Source organism: Rhinoderma darwinii, chromosome 9 (genome assembly GCF_050947455.1).
Source record: "Rhinoderma darwinii isolate aRhiDar2 chromosome 9, aRhiDar2.hap1, whole genome shotgun sequence".
In the NCBI taxonomy this organism is placed as follows: domain Eukaryota; kingdom Metazoa; phylum Chordata; class Amphibia; order Anura; family Rhinodermatidae; genus Rhinoderma; species Rhinoderma darwinii.
Genome location: NC_134695.1, coordinates 94,101,582 through 94,117,310, shown reverse-complemented (window position 1 = coordinate 94,117,310; position 15,729 = coordinate 94,101,582).

Below are 15,729 nucleotides of genomic sequence, written 5' to 3'. Positions count from 1 at the left end.
GGACGACCCCTCTCCATGTCTTTTTAGTCATGGTAGAGAGTTGCTGGCGAGGACCTCGCACAACCATGCGATACATGGTCGCCTATTGCATTGAATGAGAGCAGTGTAATACTACAGAAATGTGTGGCAGCCCTCCGCGTCAGCCGGTTGATGGGTTTTCAGCAGCCGTACCCACAAACCCGCCAAACCTTATGTTTGCAGTCAGTGACTGAAATGACCCCTGGTTTAGAACGCTGTGTTAGTTGTTTTTCGGTGATCAAAATCTCTGTGTGTTGCAAAAAATAATTTCCAAATCCTTTTACTCTTTAACTGCAATTACAATATTAGGAAGTTGTATCATAGCTGTGGTTCTAGAAACAAGGAAGTACGACATCACCTGAGGGACTTGACGTCTGGAGGAGCTTTTAATAGTGCTGCTTGTGTGATGTAGATATTATTAGGGGATCACAACATTATTAGCGAATAGGGATTGGTCTATCCTTATGGGAACCCCCTTCATGGAATGTTTATCAATTTCTATGCAGCAAATGCCCAGCAAACGTCTAGTAAAGTAAAAGAGATCTGAATGTCCTCTACTGTGGATGGGTACAATCCACAGCTTATTTTTATTTTTTGCGCTGTACATGAATGGAGTTTGTTAAAACCCCGCTTACTAACATTGTACTGTACTTTGTTGCGGAATTTTAGGGCGGATTCTGTAACAAACATTCTGTAACAAGAACACAATGTTCGAACCCGGCCTAAAGGGATTGTACAAGACCAGAAAAATATGGCTGCTTTCTTCCAAAAAACCGTGCGACACCTGTCAATGGGTTATGTTTGGTACTACAGCAGCTCGGTTCTATTGAAGTAAATAAGGTTGAGCTGCAATAACACCCCGAAACCAAGGACAGGTTGTTGCGGTTGCTGACCGCCGGGACATCCTACTTACCGGCAGCCGCGACCGCAGGAATCTCTTTATGCTGGTGTCTCCCTCCCCAGAGACGCTGGCACACACGGCTGCAGCTCCCTTCTGAGTCCTGTAAAGTGCAAAGTTCCCCAGCCAATCCCTATACACCCTGGACTTTAAAAAGTGTCATCTGTGCCGAGTATCGGCCAAATCATCTATCTAGGTAGTCTTGTCCCAGAGACTTATTGACTATAGTTTGACCAGCTGCTACGTCGGAGCGGCCTAGTCGGACCACATACCCCATAACCGTGACACCGGTGTGGAAGACAGCAGACGTGTTTTTCTAATACTGTACAATCCCTTATAATTTCTAGTAAATAAATCTTAAAGAGTGACATTTCATAAAACTTTTGACATATAGTGACATATCAGATAGAGATCAGCAGCGCTGGACAAATAAATTGGGTGGGTAAACGCCTCCTGGGTCACAGTCCATTGACCCTTCAAAAAAGAAAAAGGAAAGTGAGGCAGCACAACCAAATAAATGACCCTGTTTAGTGTGATGCTTGAGAAAGGCTCACACTGAGCTAAAATGTATGTGGAATTAAACCGGATCATTTTTTCATCTATTTGGTTGTGCTGCCTCACTTTCCTTTTTCTATAGTGATATATCAGAAGTTTTGTAGATAGGAATTCTGGGTGCGGAGACCCCCACCAATCGCTAAAGTGAAGGGTATAAGGGCTCAACTGAGCGCTGTACCCCTTCTGCTGTAATGGTATAACTACAGCTATCCTCATAGAGGCAGGGTTAGCTGAAGCTTCTTCAGCTAACTGTCTTTCCGAGAAGAGCCGTTGTTATACCATTACAGCAGAAGGGGCACAGCCCTCAGACGAGCATATCTGCCTCTTCGTTTTAGAGATCGGTGGGGGTCTCAGCACCTGGACTACCACCGATTAAAATTTCTGACGTGTCACTTTGACATGTCAAAAGTTTTTGGAAATGACCGTTACTTTTTGATCAACAAAAATAATGACAAATATACAATATACAGCGCTGAGGAGTGTGTGCAGTGATCTGTCATGACAGGACACCAACAAAAACCGTGACCTCATAACAAAACTGCCAATCACACTGCAGTCTCCGCTACATTCAGCTGATCAGCAGTGAAAACAATAGGGGCAACAAAGCAAATCAATCAAGTTCATGAGCACTACAAGCCAGGTGTCATAGATGGAGACGCTGTTTTTAAATACGCTTAAAGCTAATTGTATTACTCAAAAAACATTCCTAATTGGAAAAATATGACACCTTTCTATTTGTTTCATCCAAATACATGTACGCATTCATTGTTCAGACCCCACTTATACTGTAGATATGTTTATATATTCTATCTAGAAAAGTTTTGGTCAACTGCTGAAAGTTATAATAGCAGCAGTGACACCTAGAGGTAATTTTTTGCATTTTACAAAAACATTTAAAGGTAACAAGGATAGGACTGCTTTAGGAAATTACCTTGTCCCTGTGACTTCCCTGAAACAGGACTTCAAAAGAGTAATGCGGGTGGAGAAGTGTAAACTATTAGTCTTCCTGCCATTGGTGAGCAGCTGATGTCCAGTTGGCACTCCGGGGGCAATAGTTTCCACTAAGTCATCTACGTCAGAGCATCTGAGGCCATTATGATGGTGTTGGTCAATTTTTACAACCAGCTTTAGAGAAAAAAGAGCTGTAATCAGATTAGATGCCATCATAAATCTCTTCTATTTGTTAACTTTTTTGTGTTTTTTTTTTTTTACTGGTCGCCCAATTACTGCTCCTGTGGGCAGACTCCTAAGCAAATCCACATTAATATAAAGGCTGCAGTCACCCAGTCCTCAGGAAGGTGTGTGGCAGTGCCAAACTCATTAGATATCGCTGCCTATAAATCAGGCATATTACTTTTAATGATACTTTACAAAAATAGTTGATATGACACACCAAACCTGCACCTACAATATTAGTGACAAATCTGCTTTAAGTAACATTGCACTTGTTGACTTGCCCGTGGTATTTTGATTGTAACGATCATGATTTGATCACTATGGGTCTGGCAGCAGACGCACATTTCGCCAGCAGTGGAAATGTAGTACTAGATCAGGGGTTTCAAACTCGGCCGGGTAAGTGGGCCACATATAGAAAAAATGGGAAGTTGACGGGCCGTATTACTTTCAAATTTGATACAATACAAAATTATTGTTAATTAGTTATTTGAACTACTATAACACTATATTACTATAATAATACCACTAGGTTTAAAATTTGAGATATTTCTCCACGTGCTTATTTCAACAATCCAGTTTTCCAGTTTAAGTGTCGCTAAATGCAGGCGGCGGCTCAGTTAGCAGCGTTTGGAAGACACACATGTCAAGATTGGGCATCCCCCTTTTAGATAGTGCCACAGTGCCCTCTGTAGATGCTGCCACAGTGCCCTCTGTAGATGCTGCCACAGTGCCCTCTGTAGATGCTGCCACAGTGCCCTCTGTAGATGCTGCCACAGTGCCCTCTGTAGATGCTGCCACAGTGCCCTCTGTAGATGCTGCCACAGTGCCCTCTGTAGATGCTGACAGAGTCCTCTGTAGATGCTGACACAGAGCCCTATGTAGATGTTGCCACAGTGCCCTCTGTAGATAATGCAACAGTGTGCCCTTTGTAGATAATGCAACACACCCCTAGATAATGCCACAGTTTCCTCTGTAGATACTGCCACAGTGCCCTCTGTAGATGCTGCCAGAGTGTCCTCTGTAGATAATGCAACAGTGTGCCCTCTGTAGATAATGCAACACACCCCTAGATAATGCCAGTTTCCTCTGTAGATACTGCCACAGTGCCCTCTGTAGATTCTGCCACAGTGTCCTCTGTGGATGCTGCCACAGTTCCCTCTGTAGATGCTGCCACAGTGCCCTCCGTAGATGCTGCCACAGTGTACTCCGTAGATGCTGCCACAGTGCTCTCCGTAGATGCTGACAGTGCCCTCCGTAGATGCTGCCACAGTGTCCTCTGTAGATGCTGCCACAGTGTCCTCTGTAGATGCTGCCACAGTGCCCTCTGTAGATGCTGCCACAGTGCCCTCCGTAGATGCTGCCACAGAGTCCTCTGTAGATGCTGCCACAGTACCCTCTGTAGATGCTGACACAGAGTCCTCTGTAGATGCTGACACAGAGCCCTCTGTAGATGCTGCCACAGTGCCCTCTGTAGATAATGCAACAGTGTGCCATTTGTAGATAATGCAACACACCCCTAGATAATGCCAGTTTCCTCTGTAGATACTGCCACAGTGCCCTCTGTAGATGCTGCCAGAGTGTCCTCTGTAGATAATGCAACAGTGTGCCCTCTGTAGATAATGTAACACACCCCTAGATAATGCCAGTTTCCTCTGTAGATACTGCCACAGTGCCCTCTGTAGATGCTGCCACAGTGTCCTCTGTAGATGCTGCCACAGTTCCCTCTGTAGATGCTGCCAAAGTGCCCTCCGTAGATGCTGCCACAGTGCCCTCCGTAGATGCTGCCAGTGCCCTCCGTAGATGCTGCCAGTGCCCTCCGTAGATGCTGCCAGTGCCCTCCGTAGATGCTGCCACAGTGCCCTCTGTAGATGCTGCCACAGTGCGCTCTGTAGATGCTGCCACAGTGCCCTCCGTAGATGCTGCCACAGTGCCCTCTGTAGATGCTGCCACAGTGCCCTCCGCATGATGCTGCCACAGTGATGTCAGGGGCTTGCCCAGAGCTGGAGTCCCGGAGCAGAGCCGCTTCTAGCACTCTGCCTGGGATTCCATCTCTGCTCCTGACATCACTGTCCATATATGGACAGAGATATCAGGGGCAACCCCAGAGCTGGAGTCCCGGGCAGAGCGGTAGGAGGCTCATCCTGGGACTCCAAATGTGCTCCTGAAATCACTGGGACTCCTGCTCTGGGGAAGCCCCTGACATCATTGTCGATGTATGGACAGCGATGTCAGAGGCCTCCCCAGTGTCCCAGAGCAGAGCCTATACTAGCGCTCTGCCCGGGACTCCGGCTCTGGGGAAGGCCCAGACATCGTGTGTCCAAACATGGACACCGATGTCAGGTAATTGCAGAGTCCCGGAGCAGAGCCTATAATAGCGCTCTGCCCGGGACTCCGGCTCTGGGGAAGCCCCAGACATCGCTGTTCATATGTGGACAGCGATGACAGGGAATTCCAGAGTCTCGGAGCAGAGCCTATACTAGCGGCTCTGTGTCCCGCGGGCCGCAGATGACTGCCCCAGGGGCCGCGTGCTTGAGACCCCTGTACTAGATAATACCCATTCAAATAAAGGGCGACCATCCAATACATGGCAGGGGCCAAGTCTTCCAGAGCTAAAGTTACTCTTGGTTGCGGCTCTCTGCTCTGGCTAATAGGATAGGAACACACGGGGCAGATACGCTTCGTAAAAGTACACAGTGTATCCATCCTAGAAAGCACAGGGAATTCCGCCCGAAAAACCACACCAAATTGTGGTGCTGTTTTTTGGGCGGCATGTGTGCTGCGAAAATACTGTAGCAATAATAAAAAAAAGTTTATACTTAACAACCGGGCAATGTCATGGAGACACGTCCCTCTGTTATGAGCTCAGCCCAGCCTCCTGGGCAGACACTGTAGTCCATGTGACCGCCTTTGATTAGCTGAAGCAGTCACATGTCAAAAAACTTCACCCCAGGAGGCCGGCCCTTAAGTAATCCTGCTTTTGGTTTGGTGCCGCAGGAGGAGCCCCTGTGGGGACCCTACAGGTCAGGATTCTGGGGGAAATGCTCCTTCCCAGGGGCTTAGGCCTGGTAGGAATTTCAGCCACGGCGGTGCCCGGCGGTTAGAGAGGATGGTCCTGGGATCGCGGTGTGCCCTGTCCATTGCTTGCGGGAATTTGGAATCAGTGTTGCTTCAACACGAAGACTGTACTTTTCTTTTGCGTTTCCAGTTTTGCTCTGTTTTTAAGAAGTGTTTGACTACGAGCGCCATTAGCCCTGGGAATTACGTTTCTCAATCCTTTCGGATAGGTGCAGCGACCGAAGCAGTGCGGTGGGGTTTGGATGGAACGGGTATCAGTCGGTGGGAATCGGCGCACTTTGGTTCGTATGTGTTCGCCAACACCTGCTGTGAATTTTCTCTCTTGCTGTGATGGGTGTACGTTACAGGTGGAATATCATGATTCTTTAAGGTTGAGGCATAATTGCTTCTGTATGTGTGTGAATATTTTCTTTTCAGGCCCACACCCGTGTTTGGTTTGGATATTAGGGCATTCCTACGTGTACTGGGGTGCTCTGCGGGCTGATATACGGCCGGACAGTCGCAAGCTCAGGATTCCTCAGGATAACGCAGTTCTTCACTGGCCGGGATTTTGAGGTATGCTGTGAAGACTGGTCTTGCCCGAGTTTCAGACATACGCGCAGTTTGACCGGATACCAGATATCCTGGTCCTTCACGTTGGGGGGTAATAATTTGGGCCTGCGACCATTCTGTGAGCTTGTTAAGGATATAAAACATGATGTACTTTGTTTGTGGGCTTTGAATCCAGGACTAGTTACCGTGTGGTCCGACATTGTTCAAAGGCGACTTTGGCGACTTGCCCATTGTGTTGAACTGTTGAATAAGGCCAGAATAAAGGTTAACCGGGCCGTTTCCAGTTTTGTAGCTAGAAATGGCGGAATTTGTGTCAGACACAGGGATCTGGAGTCAGATGAAGGCGGTTTTTGGAGAGGGGATGGTGTGCATTTGAATGAGGTTGGAATGGACTTATGGTGGTTGGCAATTATGGAAGGGGTTGACAGGGCGGTTGTTGTTTGGAGGGACTCACAGGCTTGAGGTGGTCAAGGACTGTTTCGCTATGGCGGGGGGAGTCTTTGAAGTTGGTCAGTAAAAAGTGGTGGGGGGTTGCATCAGTGGTATGCCTCCCCCAAAATAATTTTTAGGGCTTCTTAGGGTGTTATCCCTTGGAAGTGGTTTTTGGTTAGAGCCATCTGCAGGGGTGCTCGGTGCCTCCGAGCCGAGTTACGGCTGGAAGTAAAAAAGTGGTGTGGGCAGATGGCTAACATAATTTATTTTTGCAATTACATTTTTTTATTTATTTTTCAAAAACAAACAATATGGAATATACTTTCAAGTACAACCATGTAAACCAGGGGTCAGGAACCTTTTTGGCTAAGAGAGCCGTAAACGCCACATATTTTGAAATATAATTCCGCGAGAGCCGTACAATATGTTTAAAGGGCCATTGACAGATCAATCGCTCCAATGTTCACTTAGTACAGCAAGGAATGCTCCTCCCTGCTGTATAAAGCCACAACTGGACTGAAACAATGGTAATTAGCAGTAAAAAAATTAAATAAATAACTTACATTGTGAGCTTGCGATGCATGACATCAGTCCAGCAGTCTGGCTTCTTCTTTTTCCTGCGCATGACTGGAAGCTGGCATTCTTCCCACCTGATGTTGAGAGAATGCCAGCTTTGAGGCATTCGCAGAAGAAAGAAGCTGGAATGTTGGACATGTCACACAACGCATTGTCAGTTATGTCAATTATCTATTTTATTATTTTACAGCGAATTATTGTTTAGGTCCAGCGGTGGCTTAGTGCAGCAGAGAGGAACACTCCTTTGTGTACTAAGTGACCGCTGGAGCAATTGTATCTGTCAGTGGCCCTTTTAAAAGTGTTGGTCTTACAGAAAATGAACAAAAAAGAGAGGCTCAGACCCATAGGGAACTAAAGCATTTACTACTTAAAGTGGTACATACAAGCAGGCACACCCAGCGTAATAAATAATTGAACTTTATTAAATAGTCTCACTGTACATAAAGTGCACACATTGACTTGTATTTAATTTTAAAGAACAACAAATCTCCGAACTCTTTTTTTTATAACATAATAACGTTTTAATGCTGTTGCTAAACCAACGACGAATAGAATACTTCCTACCGTTAACGTCCAAGGGAGACACAAGGGAGGAGGCAGATGCCGCTTCACTAGGGGACGCAGGTGCGTGCTTGCAGACGGCGCGGCTATGCAGGGAGTTATGGGAAATGTAGTCCATGCTCCCTGCCGCTCACCACTGCTGCCAATGCTTATCAGGCCATCAAAGAACTACCAATATCAGCGTGCACCGCGGCCTGATGGAGCGCGGTGCACGGGCTGATGGAGCGCGGTGCATGCATCCTTCCCATAGACAGGTAGGAGCAGTGGCGGATTAAGAAGACCATGGGCCCTGGGCTGTTACCCAAACTTGGGCCCCCCTTCTCCACCACCACCCTGCCGCGCCGTAACTATTGCTAACACTACCTAAACACTAGTACACAAAGTAGGCACATTATGCACAAAGTACACACAGTACGCACATTATGCACAAAGTACGCACATTATGCACAAAGTACGCACATTATGCACAAAGTACACACAGTACACAAAGTAGGCACATTATGCACAAAGTACGCACATTATGCACATTATGCACAAAGTACGCACAGTACACAAAGTACCACATTATGCACAAAGTACACAAAGTAGGCACATTATGCACAAAGTACGCACAGTACACAAAGTACCACATTATGCACAAAGTACGCAAATTATGCACAAAGTACGCACATTATGCACAAAGTACGCACATTATGCACATTATGCACAAAGTACGCACATTATGCACAAAGTACACAAAGTAGGCACATTATGCACAAAGTACGCACATTATGCACAAAGTACACAAAGTACCACATTATGCACAAAGTACACAAAGTAGGCACATTATGCACAAAGTACGCACAGTACACAAAGTACCATATTATGCACAAAGTACGCACATTATGCACAAAGTAAGGACATTATGCACAAAGTACGCACATTATGCACAAAGTACACAAAGTATGCACATTATGCACAAAGTACGCACATTATGCACAAAGTACACAAAGTACGCACATTATGCACAAAGTAGGCACATTATGCACAAAGTACGCACATTATGCACAAAGTACACAAAGTACGCACATTATGCACAAAGTAAGGACATTATGCACAAAGTACGCACATTATGCACAAAGTACACAAAGTATGCACATTATGCACAAAGTACGCACATTATGCACAAAGTACACAAAGTACGCACATTATGCACAAAGTAGGCACATTATGCACAAAGTACGCACATTATGCACAAAGTACACAAAGTACGCACATTATGCACAAAGTATGCACAGTACACAAAGTACCACATTATGCACAAAGTACGCACATTATGCACAAAGTAGGCACATTATGCACAAAGTACGCACATTATGCACAAAGTAGGCACATTATGCACAAAGTAGGCACATTATGCACAAAGTATGCACAGTACACAAAGTACCACATTATGCACAAAGTACGCACATTATGCACAAAGTACGCACAGTACACAAAGTACACACATTATGCACAAAGTACACAAAGTAGGCACATTATACACAAAGTATGCATAGTACACAAAGTACACACGAGTATGCACATTATACACTAAGTAGGCACATTATACACGAGTATGCACATTATACACAAAGTACACCTTGTAAACACATGAATATGGACATTAAACATACATGAATATGGACATTAAACATACATGAATATGGACATTAAACACACATGAATATGGATATTAAACACACATGCACTTACCTTTTATGTCTTCACTGCAGCTCTTCTCCTGCTCACAGCACAGAGCCCGCCGACAGTCTCCCCTCCCCCATGTCCCGACAGCTAGCAGCAGAGATGTTTAGAGCAGGGAAGGGGGGCTGGAGGGGGAGCTTCTAAAGCAGCACAGACCACGGCTGCTAAGTAGAAGCAAAGCTCCCCTCGCCTGACAGGTGCGGTCCTGGCACCGGGGCTCCCTCCGGTGCTAGCGACGCCACTGGGCATGAGGGGGTTCGGGCGGTCATAGGCTCCTTGGGCCCCCTGGCAGTCTTGGGCCCGAAACGCCCTAATGATAATCCGCCACTGGGTAGGAGCCCTGTCTGCGAGCCAGATACGGCCATCAAAAGAGCCATATCTGGCTCGCGAGCCATAGGTTCCCGACCCCTGATGTAAACAATCAGCGAAGGAGGTAGGTGAAGGGAAAAGCAAGGGGAGGGAAAAGGACAAAAGTACCTGAGCACAGAAATGTAGATATAAATCAGCATTCAATATCAGTGTAAAGGATCTGCCAGGCACAGCTTCTGTATCTACGCCCATAGGTAATCAGTCTGCACCTGCTTCTCTTTCTGTGAGACTGACTCCATCTTCCACCACTCAGGATGGCAGGCTTAGGAGTGGGAGAGCCTATCGCAGCCTGGCCAGACGGAGCTAGCTCCCGCCCTCTGCCTATTTATACCTGCCTTTCCTGTTCCTCCTTGCTTGTGATTATGTAATGATGGGGGTAGGGAAACAGACAAGTGAGCCCTAATCTACCCGCCACTCAGTCCCTGCCTACTTGCAACGACCTGCCCTAGGCGACGGGGTACAACTGGGCGACGGTCCCTACACTCAATAAGTGCACGACAGACATACAGACAAGGGAACACAGAACCTAAGGGAAACGGGGCAGTTGCCCATGGCAACACCGTGAGCAACAAGAGTAGTAAACGAGCCGAGTCAAACCAGGAGAGTACGAGGTGCCAGACGCAGAGCAGGAGAGTAGTGAACAAGCCGAGTCAAACCAGGAGAGCACGAGGTACCAAACGCAGAGCAGGAGAGTAGTCAGCAAGCCAGGGTCAATACGAAGCAGGGACAAATAGTTCAAGAAGCTGCAGCAGGGCCAGGAAACCAAGAGAGAAGAATCACAAGCAAGGAGGAACAGGAAAGGCAGGTATAAATAGACAGAGGGCGGGAGCTAGCTCCGTCTGGCCAGGCTGCAATAGGCTCTCCCACTCCTAAGCCTGCCATCCTGAGTGGTGGAAGAAGGAGTCAGTCTCACAGACATAGAAGCAGGTGCAGACTGATTACCTATGGGCGTAGATACAGAAGCTGTGCCTGGCAGATCCTTTACAATCAGTATCAGAGACCAAAAAGCAAAATTGGTTATAGTAGTTGACAATTAGGATCTTCCATAAAATCAGTATACAAAATATATATACGCTAACAAATATACCACGAGTTAACAGAAAATACTATGAAGATACCATAGCTTAAAAAATGGTCCATGGTGACCATAGAGCCATATTTTAATGACCTCCGGGGAATCTGGCACAATATAACTGCTCCTAAGAATGAGTCACTGCATTAATCACCTCCTGTTTCAAGTGGGTGATAGGTAATTTCCAATGCCGGGCAATAATCAGTCGTACGGCAAGTATTATATGGCTAATGACCACTACCAGATCTTTTGGGAGATGCTTCATTCCCAAGAAGCACAATGCCAAGGCTGGGTCTGGTGGAATCGAATGAGTAGTTACCGTATGCATCAAATTAAAGACCGATTCCCATAAAGGCCTAATTACCAGCCAGGACCACCGCAGATGGAGGTAGGTGCCTTTAAGAAAGCATTGTCTCCAACAAGTCTCAGGACAGGTATTATCTATTTGTGCAAATTTAACTGGTGTGAAATACCAACGAAGGAGCAGTTTTTGTGCTGTCTCCCAGTGATTAATACCATGAGACACCTTTTATTTTACCCAAGAGAGCGCACGTTTCCAATCAAGCATAGAAAATTGAGTATCAAAATCTCTCTCCCAGATAAGCATGCGTGAAGATTTGTAAAAAGTGAGGCCGGCTCAAAAAAGGAATTGGCTAACATAATTTTTAGCTTCAAGGACTTCCCGTTATTTATTCTTATTATTTATGCTATGCTTATAATGTTATGACCCCGATAGGGTCGGGTTTTGTGGTTTTGAATTCCATTATGGGAATTCTATGTTATTTAATGTTTTGAAAATATTGAATGAAAATGTATTTTCTGTACAATTTGAAACAATAAACGGCTAACAATAAAGTCCCCTTGTTTCTATTTAATCAGTAAGAGTTTAGGGAGTTTAACAAATGGTTGGGGTAACGTAATAGACGACTCTACTTACTCAAGTCATGTGAAGGAACTCGGCTACACATGGGTTTTCCTCACACGCCGGCCTGCATCACTCGAAAACAACATTCGGGCAGGAAGAGGACGTCTCTAAATAGACTCCAAGAAATCCAATCCCCTACGCTCGAGTGTAACTACAACATTGCTGCGTCCTGTGTCATCACAGGGCTCCCCAGCCACATGGTGCCCAGGATAAAATAACCCCACTGCCATGTTGCTGCATCGCCCAGTTATGACAACCGCCACCAACTTCCCCGATATAACAATATATATTAACATATATGAATATCTTCTAAGTTACTTATAAGCGGCCTAAAGACTTGACATAAAGAGAACAGTTACACTTATGGAGGCGAATTCTGCACCGTCTGGAACACATAATAACTTTCTTGTATGGTCTTATCTCGGCCTAACTCATAGTCCTGTAAAAGAAACCGCACCAACATTTTCCTACTAAGGCGCAACACCAATATTTCTCTAAAAAGGGGAAAAAGCAACGCGCAACACTTCAAACATAGGGGTGTTACGTTCATACCTCACACCTGTGTGTGTATATATATTATATTTGCCAAGAGTCCCATATATTGCTGGGACTGTTCCTTTTTGTGCAAAATCTTGGCAAATAGTTGTCCCGGTAAAGCTTGCCACCCATGATGTAACCTGTGAGCTGTGTTCTGATCTATTGCGTCTATCTATATGGATCCAGTGTAAGTCACCCTGTCAATTACATGTACATTGCAGCTAAAGTACAGGTCGCTACTCCCGCTGGAACCATACCGTATATCAACGGTGAGTAAGCGCGGTAATGAGGGGGCACTTGTGTGTGTGTGAGCCCTTAAAGGGAAGGTGTCACGAAAAAAAAAATGTTTTATATGTTATTGCTTTTATTATGTCATTAAAGTACATTTTATTTATTTGGGTTTTTGTGTTGTACTTTTTTCTTTCTTTTACTTCTCTGTGGGGGCTGCCATTTTTGTTTTTTCATCTCTGTATGTGTCGATTGACGACACATACAGAGATGGAATACGGCACATACATCCCCATAGAGAATGCGAACGGGAGCCGTTCCATTCACTATAGTGCACGCCGTCTGTGTGGGAACGGCGCATGCGCCGCTCCCACACAGTCCAAAAGGAAGATCTTCGGCAGAGCGAAATCCGGCGCTATTTTCATGTGTACCGGAAGCCGCGGCCGGACAGTAAGATGACTACTTCCGGTCGCGGCTTCCGTCCATATGTTCAGAGGCAAGGACTAGGAGCGGAGGGAGCGGCAGCGACAGGAGTAGGTAAGTTATGTTTGTGTATGTGATGTGTGTATTATGTCCGTGTTATACTGTGTGATTACCACTGTATATAATCCTCCTACACTGTGCATTCGCTCAAAAAATGGCGGCACACAGTGTAGGAGGTTTGAACATTCAACCACCTCCTTCTCCTGGCACTAGCCAGGATAAAGGAGGGGGGATTGTGTGAGGACACTAGAGCGAGTGTGTCTTTTCCAATTTTGCAGCATAAAGCAATGAGGTTGCTTTACCACATGCCAATGCTGCAATTTTGAGAATTGCTCCCTCTAGTGACCAGCACATGGAAATGTTATAAATTAGAAGCTAATTTATAATATTTCCTGACTTGTGAAAAAATTAAAAAAATTAGAACAATGTGTAATCATTTATATACTAACAGTTTAACTAAAAAAATATATATATTGTTCTAGCGACACATTCCCTTTAAGGACTCCTGTGATTATTGTAGACTCGTCTCAACAAAGTTATCTTCATTGCATAAACTAGAGATGGGCGATTATGACCTTAATCAAAATCACAATTAATTGAACATGTAACCTCGATTACAATAAATTAATGATCATTTAGACCACACCTCTTTTACATGCCACGCCCCCTATTTGCATGCTATGCCATTGAATTAATATATATCCCCTGAGCCTGCTGTATACTACTGTATACAATATATCCTGACACTGCCCCCACATAGTAAATTGCCCCATAGTGCTCCCCACACATCATAATGCCCCATAGCTGCCCCCACACAGTATATTGCCCCTATAACTACCCCCACACACTATATTGCCCCCACACAGTTTAATGCCCCATAATGCTCCCCACACATTATATTGCCCCTATAGCTGCCCCCACACAGAATAATGCTCCATAGCTGCCCCCCACACAGTATAATGCCCCATAGCTGCCCCCACACGGTATAATGCCCCATAGCTGCCCCCACACGGTATAATGCCCTCATAACTGCGCCCACACAGTATAATGCCAATATAGCTGCCCTCCACACAGTATAAAGCCCCCCATAGCTGTCCCCTCGCAATATAATGCCCCACAGCTGCTCTCCACAGAGCCCCAATAGTGCCTAATAAAAATACTAATATGCATACTCACCTAACCCTGTCCCAACGCTGAGTGGAAGAGATCCATCTGCCCCTTCGGTCTGTGTGGCTCGGTGCAGACAGGTGCGATGACGTCACTGCCTTGTACCTGTCTGTGTCAAGCCGCTCACAGCTCAGTACAAATAGGCGGGCGGGAGGCAGAGACGTCTTCACACCTGTCTGCGCCGAGCAGCTCACAGCTTGGTACAGACAGGCGCGAGGCAGTGATGCCTGCTCTAACATTGGATTCAACTGTATCTGCGTCTTGAGGACACAGATAAACTTGAGACCGTGAAAAAAAACTGAACTGAAAAAACCTCAGAAATGCACAAGATACGCTGAATTAAAAAAAAATTCCCGATTAATTGCCCAGCCCATTACACTATATTCCCCGTATACTGTCATCACTGTATACACTGTCCTCACTGTCTGGACCTTAGAGTGAGGACAGTACAGTATATATAGTAAGGTCAGTATACTGGGAATATAAGGGAAAAAGATGTGTTGTCTGGAAAAACCCGCACCATGGCAAGCCAGGCCCCAGCAAAGCTCAACCTAATCTTCACAATCAAAGTGCCCCTGGAAAAACTATGTATATGTGGTGTGTGTGTGTATATGTGGTATATGTATCTATATATGTGGTGTTTATGTGTGGTGTGTGTGTATATAGTGTGTAAATGGTGTGTGTGTATATCTAAAGATTTCAATGGGCGCCATGTAATGCTTTATTATTTACATAACATTAATCCGGTTTCCCAAATTTATCATTGGAATTGCTCAATAATTTGGAATTCCTAGTTTCCAGCCACGTCCCCGCAGTATACTGGCGATGTTTATGGCAGCCTGTGTTCGGCTACTGCCATGATGTGCTGATGGGAATTGCCAGTCACTAAGAGAACTCACTCTGTGGCTGCAGAAAGTGGTGAAGAATGTGTTATTGATGAACATGTTACAAGTTCCTTGTCATAAAAAACTAGTAGAAAGAAAGAGCCGTATGTCTCTTTAAATAAAATGTAAAGTACATTTACTAGGCCGTGACATCACTGCATTCTATAAACATGGGACACACCCAGCATATCTCTCATCTCATTGGATGTTCTACTATGACATTATTAATACTTATGACATCACGAAGCTATATAAACATGGAACACACCCACAACGTCTCTGACTCCATATTGGATACTGTCCTAGGAGAGCGCATTTTTACGAAATATTTCGTTGGGTTTTGGGGAATTGGGAATGGAGAACCTGAGTGAGACAGGTAGCAGAAGGAGTGAGTATAGCAGCACAACATCTGGCCGGACCATAGAGATACCCGCCCCGGCTGGGAGCAAGGGGTATGCCAAAAATGATAAGAAGCGGAAAAGGGAGAGTGTAGAGA